Source organism: Apus apus, chromosome 4 (assembly GCF_020740795.1).
Source record: "Apus apus isolate bApuApu2 chromosome 4, bApuApu2.pri.cur, whole genome shotgun sequence".
NCBI classification, from domain to species: Eukaryota; Metazoa; Chordata; class Aves; order Apodiformes; family Apodidae; genus Apus; species Apus apus.
This window is the reverse complement of record NC_067285.1, coordinates 25,114,083-25,126,922: the sequence shown is the minus strand read 5'-3', so window position 1 is coordinate 25,126,922 and position 12,840 is coordinate 25,114,083. Positions and strand designations below refer to the sequence as shown.

The 12,840-nt window shown below is 41.3% G+C and overlaps 1 protein-coding gene across 6 annotated transcripts in view; it reads right to left on the bottom strand.

The window, feature by feature from the left end:
- The window catches only part of ZMIZ1 (zinc finger MIZ-type containing 1), a 345,681-nt gene that overhangs the window by 222,029 nt on the left and 110,812 nt on the right, over positions 1-12,840 (bottom strand). For all 6 annotated transcript variants that reach the window (XM_051617531.1, XM_051617530.1, XM_051617534.1 and 3 more), the window contains one exon: positions 1,899-1,981. The gene's annotated coding sequence lies outside the window, so the exon portion shown is untranslated. The remainder of the gene's footprint in view (positions 1-1,898; positions 1,982-12,840) is intronic.

Here is a 12,840-nt window from a genome sequence, read left to right as displayed (position 1 = left end):
AGGAACTTCTTTCCTGAGTTTCCTCAGAAAACAGAGAAGTGATTTTTATTTTATTTTTTTAAACCAAGATTCAAGTCAAGGGAAATCTCTGGGAAATTTTCAGGAACACAGTTTTAAAATAGAGTAGGTTTTGGTTTTTTGGGGATTTTTTTGGGTTTTGTTTTTCTTTAATTATTTACTGCATTTCTATGCCTGCACACTTTATAATAAAAAAAAGTCTTAGACCTATATTGAGGGAGCATAAAATACAGTATACTTTTTAAGGCATAATTAACAACTATTTGCAACATGTTCTAAATCTTCTAGTAGAGTTACAATCAGTACTTTTGTATTTCTCAATACAGCCAAGATCTTTTCCCAGCAAGTTTATGGCACAGTTAAAACCTCTCCTCCTTCTAGTCTTCCAGTACGATTTCAGTTAAAATTATTAATGAAATTATTTACGCACATGAACTTTGCTAAACATTATAAAAGAAATTATTCTAAACGTAAACTTAAAAAATAACCTTTCATTTCTACAAACAATCATGTGTAAGTACTTGGAAGTAACATTTAAAATGTAGGGAGTATGGATGAATCATAACATAATACCTGAGTATCAGCTGAAATTTGTGTTTTGTCTTAAAATAAAACACCACCACACAAAAAGAAAGACACTCCTGCAGTACAAAAGCACGACAAATGGCAGGCACACACCACTAACTTGCTTTAGTAGCCATGCCAGAAAAGCTTTTAAGTATCAGAGGTAAAAAGGGGATGGCACTTCTGCTGGAAGCAAGTTTTACACTTCAGTCTTCCCTCTCCCTCTCTTTCAGCCTATTAATATTAGTCTTACACATTTTTCTCCCATACAGCTCTTGAAAAGGTTGAGTTTCAAGGCTGTGAGCAGACAGAAAAAGTTAATCAAAAAATGCCTTCAAGTCAACTGTCTGTAGCTCATCAAAGTGCAGCACTGAAAACATGGATGAGGGGGAGGAGGATTATATGAGCACAGTAGATTTAAAAAAACAAACCATAATGTACTGATTATTGTTAACTTTGTATTTTTGGAAATGGGTTCAGTTATCAGTCATACATCCTCAGTGGTGATAGGCAGAAGGGTACTGTACTGACTTCTCCTCCCCAAATTTCAGCTGCATTCAAAACAACTGCAAATACACAAAAGTTTGTTTAATGCTATTTCCCAATATAAGTAAATGCCATGGGGATGTGACAAGGAGTAGAAATGGAGATGACCCACATTATAGTGTAAGGAGAGGCATCTGGTCCACAAGAAAATTAAGATATAGATCAAATCCTTGGGAAGCTCTGAATAATGCTGGAAATAAGGCAATGATAAGATAACCTATTGCTTTAAAAAATACTTAGAATATTTGAAAAACCCCTAAATAAAGCAAAAGCAGAAAACAGAACAAGTTTGCAAAGATTAATTTTCCTATGGGGGAGAGGAAACAGAAACCCTGGAGTGCCCACTCTGTGTTTTTTGTACAACAGCTGGGCACGAGCTATTTAATATATTATTGATACTGTTAATTTCTACTCAGAGATTTCTGGTTTGTTTATTACAAATTCATATTTTTTGGCAGTAAGTAGAACATATTATTGCTCTGTTTTATAGCTTGAATGGTTCATGCTAAGAGTAATTTGTTTGTATTCTGTATCAGGATCAATACTGTACCAGGGATAGCCAGAGGAATGTTTACGCCGAGGGCTTTGCTTGCAGTGTTTTGTTGTTGCAATCAATTGACCAAACAGGACTGCTTCTTAAAGCAACAAATAAACTTTGATAGTGACCAGATCAGCCACGAAGGCATAAAACACTATGCACGAAGCATCTGGAAAAAGACTGGAAGCCCACAAGTGCTTTTACCACCTGATGGTCCATAAAGCGTTCCTACCTGAATATTTCCCACTGGTCTTTCTTCCTCTCGGTAGCAGGAGACTGTTTCCTCAACACCCTCACATAACAAGATCCATTTTCCTGCAATAAAAACACAGACACATCACACTTCCATTCTCCTGCATAACTTGGCAGTATTTGAAGAAGCTCACTGAGCAGACCTGAAATGAATGAACAACATTTAGGAGTCCCAGGACCAAGCCTGAAGGACCAGATCCAAGTCTGGGTTGGGGTTCCAGCCCAGTTTTGCCACCCCCAAGCTTCTGAGACTCCCTCCAGCAATTTAAGTCTTACAGGTTTTCTTGCCTATAATAATGAGATGGAAGAAAAGATAAGAATTCTACTGAGGTTTAAATCAAAATTTCCTGAGCCAAATGGTATTTTTTTTTTCCATTAAAGGTCATGCTGAATTCTCCTTTATTCTCTTCATAAACGGTACTTCCTAACTGTTGTGAGCTAAGTGTCATTAAAAAGTAAACCAACCCCCAAACTCTGCTTAAGCAAATACACCAGTATGCCTCAAAACCACCATACTGTCTGTAGCAGAACAAATCAAGGTTATGGGCTATATTGGCACAGCACTGTGACTTCTAGGAAATGCTTTTTAATTACAAAGAAAGACTGCAAAGCGGGACAGGGGAATGTTTGCAGGCAGTATTTTGTTACATGCTGTTTCAGCAGACAGTCAAGGTCTCCTTACAACCTTATACTATGCTGGGCTCCAAACCTCAGCAAATATCTAAGAAAGGAACATGATGGCTACATTTTGCTTCTCTTTTGACTATCCTGCAAATAACTTATATACAAAATAAATTTCCATCAGATGTGAGAAAACAAGTATTACAGAAAAAAAATAAGGCACAATTTGCAGCCCATCTAGGTTCCTCCCCAAGGATCAGCTGTGGGAACAGACACTTCCATAACAACTTGTAGGATGCAAAAGTCAGAGGTGACTCAAAAAATGACAAAGAAAAACCTCAAGTTATTACAAATAATTTGTTATTCGTATTTAATATTTGTTCTGCAGTTACATGTATTCTGTTCACTGATAATTCACAAAGAATAAATACCTGTCTGAAAAATATATATTAGAAACAATAATCCCATCCCTGACATGTTCAGGGCCACCAAGAGTCTATCTGCTTCAAACAGGAGCTCTGCTGGTTTTCTTATCCCACAACAAAACAGTAGTTTTACAGAAGCTACATACTGACAGGCACCCTGGGTGAATGATTGGCTTTTAAGGCCTTATTGAACTGTCAGTGTTTTCCCCCAGAACATATTTATTCTCATCCAGAAGTTTTCCCCAGTGCTTTTGTTCTGCTTATACAAGCCAGGAAAAACATGTTAATTGATTCAGATTTAGGATGTGTTAACACGATTTTGTCAGCTATTGCAGACTGGGTCTTAAATTAATTTGAAATTAGTTATTTATCCAAAGAATAAACTTTTGTTCTGTCTGCCCCAGGAGCTGGGTACCAGTACAGGTGTGACAGGATGGGACTTGGGCAAATGGGGCTGCAGCATTTACTTGGCAGCGTGAACTTTACCTCTCATTTGTCTCTCCTGGACACTTGCTTCCAACCCAGCATTTGTGCAGCTGGATGAGGGAACTGATTTCCTTCAGCAAGGTGTCTCATGAACAGCTGTGCCAACACAACACAGGGAGTGAGCACAGGGCAGGAGAGACGAGCCATGATGGCAGAGGGTAGGAACAGAGGTTGCTTAGACCTGCTGTAACTGTACTGCTGCAACACATGAAACCAACTCTTACTCCTCCTCCTCTGAACTTTGGTTTTACCCATCCGTAAAAATGGTACCACAATTCCTACTTTGTTTCACAAAGCACTTCTGAAAAGGGCTATTCCATTAACACTTCTGTGAATTCACATTACAGACCACCCACTCCTTTGGCAAACAAAGTCAAGTCCAAGCTTATTCTAAGAACACTGGCACTATCCCCACCAGTATCTGCTCTCTAGTTTCATTATGCAACCTGCTCAGTGACTGTACCATCTTCTCTACCACTGCCCAAGCCTGTTCCCATGCTCTCACGCCAGCCCCAGCTCTGCAAGCACACCTCACAGGGTTTTGCTCTGAACTGGAATCAGTTTCTAAAACTAAAATTAGCTTTTTATTGAAGCCTAATCCATTGTTTCATCCTGTTTCTAGGAAGATCCCTGAAACAGTCTCACTGGCACAGTTTGAGGGTAACAGGCTACACCTGAAAAATGAGAATAGATGGGTGGTGAAGAGGAGACACCTGGAGACATCTTAAGCCCAGCATCAGCCACCCTTCCCAGTGTGAAACGACGGTCTCACCGTGGCACAACTGGATGCCAAGCAATCTCCGCCTTTTTCACATTCATACCCGGCTCACGTCCCACCAGCCGGCTGCACCAGCAGACACTAGAAAGCACCAAGTCCCTCCCACAAATCTCCAGCGGTACCCGAGCAGGGAGCTGCCGGGTGTGAATCGGGGAAGAGCCAGGAGGGGACCAGCCGTGCTCGGCCCGGGGAGCAATTCCTGCTCTGGCAGATCCAGCAGAGGGAGCACAAAGACGCCGGTGTTTTGGCTAAATTATTTTTTGGCTACAAACAGCTCGATGCTTGAAATCCCAGGCACTCGGAATTAGATTATTTCTATACTAATGCATATGTGGTGCATTACAAGCACGTAACAGACAAAACCCTCGCTCCAAGAAGATTACACCATAACAATTAGTCCGGTGAGGGAGACAAGGAGGGAAGGCTGCAGAAGCTGAGAGGAGGAAGGAGAGGCAGCACAACTATTTATCATGCCTCTGGCAAGACTAGGATTTTTGCCTAAAGCCAGCTCTCCATAGTCTCACCATCACAAAAAAAAAAAAAAAAAAATCAGATCTGTGTTTGTTTGTTTTAAATAATTTATCTCTAAGCTTCCAACGTTCAAAAGCAAAACCGTAAAGGGGATCAAGGTGAACCCCAAAGACTCAAAAACTGGAAAAGTACAAAAATTGCCAAAATTTGCTATCTGTACATGGTGGGAAAAACAATTTCAACTCAGGGAATTTTACTTAATCTTACTTGATTCATTGCCAATTAACGCACTTCTACTTTTTTTGTGGCTTTTTTCAAGAGTTAAGGAAAACAAAGGAGACTAAGCAGTTAAGCAAACACTGAGGGGAAACTCCTTGCTTTCCCCTTCCCTAGGCTCAACTTCAATGAACACCTTTTCTCCCCCTGCTTTCCTAGCCCAATTTCCCTTCATTCCACCATGCCTTACACTCAGTCCATCCCAACACCTTTTGCAAGGCAGCAGGCAGCACAAGAGTATGGGGATTGTGGTTTGGGTGTGCTATGGTTTCTGTCAGCTCTTCCTCTCTTCTCTTTTGTCCTTCCACTGCTCCTTGCTGGTTTACTTGATTGCCCCTGTCCCAGACTGGACTTGTTCTCGACTGGTCCCTGTCCCTCAAGGATGTCCTCACTCTGGCCTGGGGTGGCTGCAGTCCCTCAGAGGTGCCCTTAACTCCAGTCTGAGGCACCCCAGTCCCTCAGGGGCATTCTTTGAAGGGCAGCCCAGGTCATCCCACCCCTGCAGACCCTGCCAGAAAACCCAGCAATTTAGGCCAAATACATCAGACACTTTCAATGTTTTTCTTTTAACATGGCTCTCTGGTTCTTAGTGATTTTGCCAAGATCAATCAATAGAAAAAGGTGAGTATACATATGGGAAACATCCAGAGCAAACTGTGCCACACAACAAGTCTTAAAATTCATGCATATAGGAAACACTGAAAGGAGGAACTGAAAGAAATCCAACAGGGAAACAACACAGAGTTATTTAGGACTCCTACGTCTCAGCCGTATCACTGACTTGGGTCAAGCACAAACAACTTTCCTTGCTTTCTCATCATGCCCTAGTCCCACCTGGAGGCTGCCAGATTTTAGAGACAGAACTATTACAGATCTTCCTTGACTACTATAGATCTTCCTGGACCCCCGCATTTCTTCTTCAGCCTTATCCTCTGAGAAATACAAGAGGGACCCAACAGTATCTTGCTGTCTACACCTCAACACTCAGCCTGTGCTGGACTTTAACCATAAATAAATTAAATTCTAAGGGTAACCAAGAGCAAAACCTTCAGTTCACATACACAAAATACCACTTGCCATCTACATAACCAAACAAAAATTAAGAGAAAGCAAATGCAAATCACACAGAGAAATTCTTGGAAAACAAAATTACTGCCAAGATAGACAGGAAAGTACAATCTTCTTTTGGAAATACATGAGGCAGGTGCACTTTAGGGTGTTTTCTTACTTCTAAGTTATTTCCAAGTTTCAGCATTATTCTCCTTGAACTGCAGAACATGTTCAAATTCAAAATTCCTGTAAAACCACAGCATGTCAGCAATCCCAACTTTTCATTTACCCAGGACTGTAATTGGGTCACAAGTGAAGAACACAAAGTGCCGCACTTCCTAAGTAAGCTTTCAAGTCAACGAGTACTTGTGCTATGCGGAAAAATTTACAAACTTCTGCAGTGTTTGGACATTATATGCTGTCCTTGTTAGGTATCATAGCCCTCTATGACCTCAGGAGTTCTTAGAAACTTGGGCTTTTTTTAATTTCCAAAGCAACTCAGAATCAACAATGAGTGTATGTCTGATGAGAATCCAATGCTGTCCTCTGCTGAAAAAGGGGCAGTTTGCTAATTTTATATGAAAGAGGAACATAAAATGTTGCTAAAGTAAGCAACACAAGATAGGTGGGGATTTTGAAGGGGAAAAAAGGAGAGAAAGAGAGACTAAGCTCACAGTAGGTTGGTGTGCTCCTTCTCCAGGCAGAGAGCCAGGGGAAAGAAGGAGAGTAAAGTTGGGGAAAAAAAAATATCTGAGGGGAGGGAAGCGGAAGGAAGGGTGGCTGAGGAACTGCAGCTTCAAACTGACAACTTTCACCTTTGTCTACACCCAGACTTGTTCCTAAATAATCCTTAGTAGAAGAACCACCAAAAAGCACACAAACACATCACACCGAAATGCAGCGGCCACACAGCTGTGAAATACCAGCACTCGTCTGATGGCACAAAAACGAACACTCTTTCCAAACACAAGCAGCAGAAAGCCACAGGAGGTGGCCACACTGCACTGACCCCCTGTGGTCCTCACCTAGCACCACCAAACGCATCTTTCTCCCTGCCCAGAAACACTCTTGCCCACCTGGCCCAGCAAGCCCTGGCATCAGCTCCCTTGCCTGCATCCCTGCCAGTGGCCCCCACACCCCCCAAAGTCCAAGACAACTCCTTGGACAGCATTCATGCACTACAACCTTTCTTCCCAATACAGTTAGTTCCCAAAAGAGGATCAGGTTCTTGCAGGGCAGATCACAGGGGGCTGTGACAGCCAAGCTCACCACACTGAACACTGCAGCTGCTTAGACATGCCATTAAATCTGTGGTTGCTGTACCATGTTTTTATTGCAACCAGACCTCCTCAGAGACTTTTCAGGCAGCCTCTGTTAGGGAGAATGCTACCAGGGTAGAGCTAAATAAGAAAAATATGCAGTTACAAGTATTTTTGTTTATGCTTGTTTCCCTCCATTCTTCATGGGAGAGAAAGCAAAAGTTTTGTTTATTCAGTCACCATTTTCTGAATTAAGTTTACCCCGTTTAAGAAAAAAAAAACAAAACCAAAACAAACCTTGAACTTTTTTCTCTACATAAATAGAAGTTAAATCCATGTCAAGCCTGTATTTCACAGTATTTAAAAATTAATAAATAAATGGAGTACTCTTTTTCTCAGGTGTTGGAAGCCATGAAGTTCTAATTTCCTCACTTTGAGATGGAACGGAACATGAGAGTTGGGTCATATCCTAAATATATAAGGCTGCAGAAGTAAGCAGTATCACAATCTCCAGTTTAGAGCAAAAACAAAATCCTGTGCTTCTCTCAACTTGTTCCATAAATTTCTCATTACTGGAAGAACTGTTTTTCCCATCCAGTCCTCTTTCCATGCTGCATGTACGACAGGCCCACTGCAGCTAAGGCCACCAGGCCAAATCACTGCTGTCCACATCTCTGCTCTCCTGCCCCAGCCCTGGAAACTCAAGTTCACAGGGCAGGGCTGCACCTCATCTCCCTCCCAGCCCCACATCCCAGATTTATGTGACTGCAGACAAGTCAAAGGTTGGATCAGAAATCCAGCATCAGGAGGGAGGAATGAGTGCAAGCAGAAGCAGGGAAATAGGAGTGGGAAGACAGGCACTTCAGTGCATCTTTTCAAAGACACACACAGCCTCTTTGCTGTGAAACAATAAGCTGATACAGGTGGCTTTGGCCTGAGCTGAAACAAGAAAGACTCAATGTGCCAGCTCTGAGCAAAGGAGGCAGGAGGCGCAGCTCCACAACCTCCCTGGCCAGGCGGCTCCAGCCCCAGCGCTGGCTCCACCCTAGCAGCGCTGCAGCAGCGAAAATCAGGCCAGGGCGAGTGAACCCAAAGCAATTAAAGTTTGCAATCCACTACCATCACACAAGTGACCACCATAATAATGGCTCCTACCTACTCTACACTAGCGTATGAGACTGCATTTGTTTATGCCAGAGGACTGAGTTGCCAACTCACAGACATAGGATAACAAGCACTATTAATCTTGGCTTAAATTGAACCAGTGTTCTGGAGACTGGACATCTCTTGTAAAATCCCATTATTAGAGACCATTTGCCATCTACTTGTGTAGCAACTTCTTTAGTTCATTTTGTTCTATTTCAGCAAATTTTCCCCCTTTGCTTTTCTTTATATCCTATTCCACTTACAGAGCTTTAAACAATAATCCACTCAAGCACAGCCATGGAAGTGGTTTGAAGGAACAAAGGCTGCTTCTGGCATAGCCAGTGCATCTGACTTTCCTTGCTCTTCATGTCCTCTGCAGATTTGCAGAGCACCAGAAGCTACTGATTCCCCTTTGCTTCTCCTGTGTGTTGGATACAAAATACATTGTAGGCAGAAGTCTACTAAAATTATACTTGGAAGCATCCACTAAGAACTCTGGTGAGTTACAAGGACGCTCTGCAGCTATTCTTGCTAAAGGAATAGGCAGTAGAAGGCTAGAAAAGAAAGTAGTATGTATGAACAATAAATTAAAAAACAAGCTAAGAACCAAACCACAACAGAAAACCAAACCAAAAAAAACAAGGAGGTGCAGTGGACGCAGTGTCTCAGGTTCTGCTAAAGATGAGTATTGCCACATACTAGCAGTTAGCACCCACCCAAGTAGTGTGTTATCAACTTAATTCTCAAACAAGACTAGCCGAACAGTGAGACAGGATTAGACATGCTTGATTTTAACCATTCATTTCTCTCTGGTGGAATACTTTCAGCACAGCATTGGCATCAAAATTACTACCCTTCAAAATGCACAGAGAGCATTTTAATTTTACATGTAGCAGTTATTTCACATGGGGTTATTTATTTTTTTAATTTAAAGTGGTAAAACATATTTAATCTGTTTTGAGAAAAGAACAAATTGATTTAGTGAGCAGTTCAGTGCTCTCCCTGGAGACACTGAACCACACTCAGCCATCTGGATATAAGTTGAGACTTCACTAAAGTCATTTTAATTGTAGGTCATAAGAAATGTCAAGATATAAAACACCAAAACACTAAAAATTAAGTCATCATCTCTGAGACTAAGAAATGTCTTTATTTGGCAGTAGATTTTTATTTTTTTTTAATCTTTATGGCATTACTACTTAAGCACAGAAGCACAGCAAACAGCTTAGAGCTGCACATAAGACATGTGCCTTATTTTTGCTGGTGGGAGGGGGAAAAACAACACCCCAAAACCTACATTAAGGGCAAAATACTGGGATGAAAGAAACACCAACACTACACTTCTGATAGTGGTAGTGTATCTCTTCCACTTTGTTTCATTACACTAAACAAACTTTTGTTTATAAACAAAAAGTTTTGTTTCATCTTGGACAGAAAAGATTCTTCCCTAATGCAGTATGAAACAGGCTTACAGAAAGGGAGGACAAAAGTGAGGAAAGAGTTTTTTTTCAAAGAAAACTTGAAAAACAAACAGAAACGCACAAAGCCTTAAACACCTAGAGCTTCGTGTCCAGGATCTATAAGTAAAAACTCGCCATGTCTTCTTAGCTAAAAAGTATTTTTTTTTCCAGTTCTTTTTCATGTGGAAAGTACCCCTAACTTCTGTCCTGTAGTTTAGAGCTAGATCCTGCATTTACTAAAAACATTTTGTAGAACTTAGATTAAATCCCCCAAATTTTCCTTTGTCTGTTTGCATCAAAAAAGGATGACAAAAGAGGGCTCTGACCTTAGCAGCAGAAAGCAAAATCCCCACTAGTTTAACTGCTCAAAACAAAATTTAAAATTAGGTACATTCATTTTCAAAACAAAAAACAGTAATCTAAGAGCTTTTACTAAATTATATAAAGAAAACATTTATAACCCATCTTTTTCCCCACAGTCTCTTATCTGAAATAGTTTAAAGGTCAGCAATGTGAAAGCACAGGAAGATCTTCTTACCATCCCTGCCTAATAACCTTTTAAACTTGATCAATATACAAATTTCCATCCCTACTATCATCTTCCACTCATGTGAGTGGAGGTGAGAAGGGTATTTGCCCCCTTTCAGTTAAATCTGAATGGAACTCACCAGTAAAAAGGTATTTGAACAGAAAGCAGTTCAAGTGATGTGCTAAAGACCTGCATTATGGGAAACAAGTTCATGTGTGTGGAATAAAAAAAACAACAACAAACTAACAACCCATATTGCTGTCAATCAACTCATTAATTAAAAATTAATTGGTTTTAGCCACTGTCCCTAGCAGGTGTGCCAAAACCTATGGATAAACCCATATATCTCTAAGTGTGAAACTAGGCATTTCACACAAGTTCAAAGCTGTTCACTGCCAAGTCCTTTTTCTTAACTGCGTCCTCACCAGCTCACTGAATACTCCCACACTCTAAACCATCTTCTTCTGCGAGATTAAACGCTGAGTTCATGCACATATATGCAAACCTACGTCCACACACAGTGTAGCATGGGGGCTATCACCTGCTTTGCCTGTATGAGCAGTGCTGCCTATCAGGGAAGGAAAGAGAAATTAAGTGGCAACATTGCAACCCAACACAACTTTAGAGATCCAAGCCTTTTATGCAAATTAATGTAATAGGAATAAAAGCAACATACGGAGTAGTTGCACAGATGCCTCAGAGGAGGAGTCATATCTTGGGATTTAATAGCTAGAAGTCTTTGCCTCATCTTCCCTTTAAGTCATTTGGCCACAGTAGACAAGCACTCCTTGCTGCGCATCACACAAACTGTTACCCAAGTACTCCAAAACTGGTAGCTCTGGATTCTGGTTTTCTGGAGGGCTGCAGGGCGGAGTCCAGGGTGTCCCCTCATCCCAAGCCCTGCCAGGCTGCTTATGTTGAAACTCGAGGACATCTGCAGCTCAGAGAGGCAGCCAAGAGCAGGCAACATTGCAATTTGTGTTCTGTGTGGACAGCTGAGATGGAAAGACAGTAATTTCAAAACAAGCTCGGGATGTTCAAAGTTTTACTGCAGGCTGTTCTTAAACTTCTCCACTGATAGCAGTCATAAAACTGGGATTAATTTTCTGTGACACTGAAAGAGGGAGGGAGAGATCCTAAACAAATCCTAAGCCCTGCCTCACCAACTTCACTCCTTACATCCACATTAACATCCACTTGCTTGTCCCCTGTCCCCAAAAGCCCTTTCTCTCCAACAGGCCAAAAGGTTTTAACCCTTATTGAAGCCACTAGCATCCAGCCCCGGCTCAAAACAGGCACTGCTGTGGCAAAGCAAGAGGTCAGCCCTGGAAAATCTTGCTCAGAGACTTCAAGATGTGGCTGCCACTAATGGTCCACTGTGTCCCTCCAATGGGAGCCTCCTCACAGAAGAGCTGGCCAGGGATCTCATATCCATACCTTCACTTTACATGTGCACAGGGTGGTTCGGTCAAGGAAAGTGCATTTTCCCTAAAAAGGTGGATGGAGAGTTTCAACAACTGAGGCCTTCTGGCAGCTCCTCTCCGGGGGTGGGATGGACATCTGAGAGGAGGGGTGAATTAGAGGAAGAACAGCTGTTTGCTCAGTGAATGAGTCACAGGACTCTACCATTAATTCCTCCTCCCAAGAGAATATGCCCCAATGCCAGCCCACCCACCATCCTATAAAACAAACAAACATATAATGGAGGTCAGGAAGGGGGAGCTCCGTAAGAGGAGAGGAAAAAAAGGGGAAAAATACCCAAGCATTTAATATTTACATAAGAATGAAATGTTTCATTAATTACACACAGAATCAATTTGCTGCTATTTTCCTTAAATTTCTCAGTCAAACCCACAGATCTGAAGCACTTTGAACTGCGTTGTGCCAGTAATTGTGGATGAATATTTTAGATGAGTCTTAAATCACTGTACTGCACACACCAAATGAACTAATAAGCTGCTCATGTGTGGACTACTAATGTATTTTCTTTGTTTCCCAGACAGATGGAGTGCAGTCTAAAATCAGTTGAATTGGCTACTAGGAATCTTCAGAAAAGCTTAGAAAAATCTTGAGTTTTACTATTTTATTAAAATTACCACTCAATAGCCTGCATGCATTAAAAAGGAGCCAAGAAGCTCCAGAAAAACCCAAACAATTTTACAAAGATACTAAGTAAGAGCTAGACATTTTGCATGACTAGAGTAACACCCAGAGAGTGACAATGAATACTATGTTGTGAAATGTCATTACAGGACTATTGAAAAGATGGACACCCTTGCCATCTCTATGATATTTATCACAATACATCCATTTACAGGCAGTTACCGTAAATCACATATAGTGGCATATCAGTTCTGTAATTTGACATATGTGTTCTAGTTTACAGAAACATCTGTTAAGTCATTAGGACATCAGAATAGT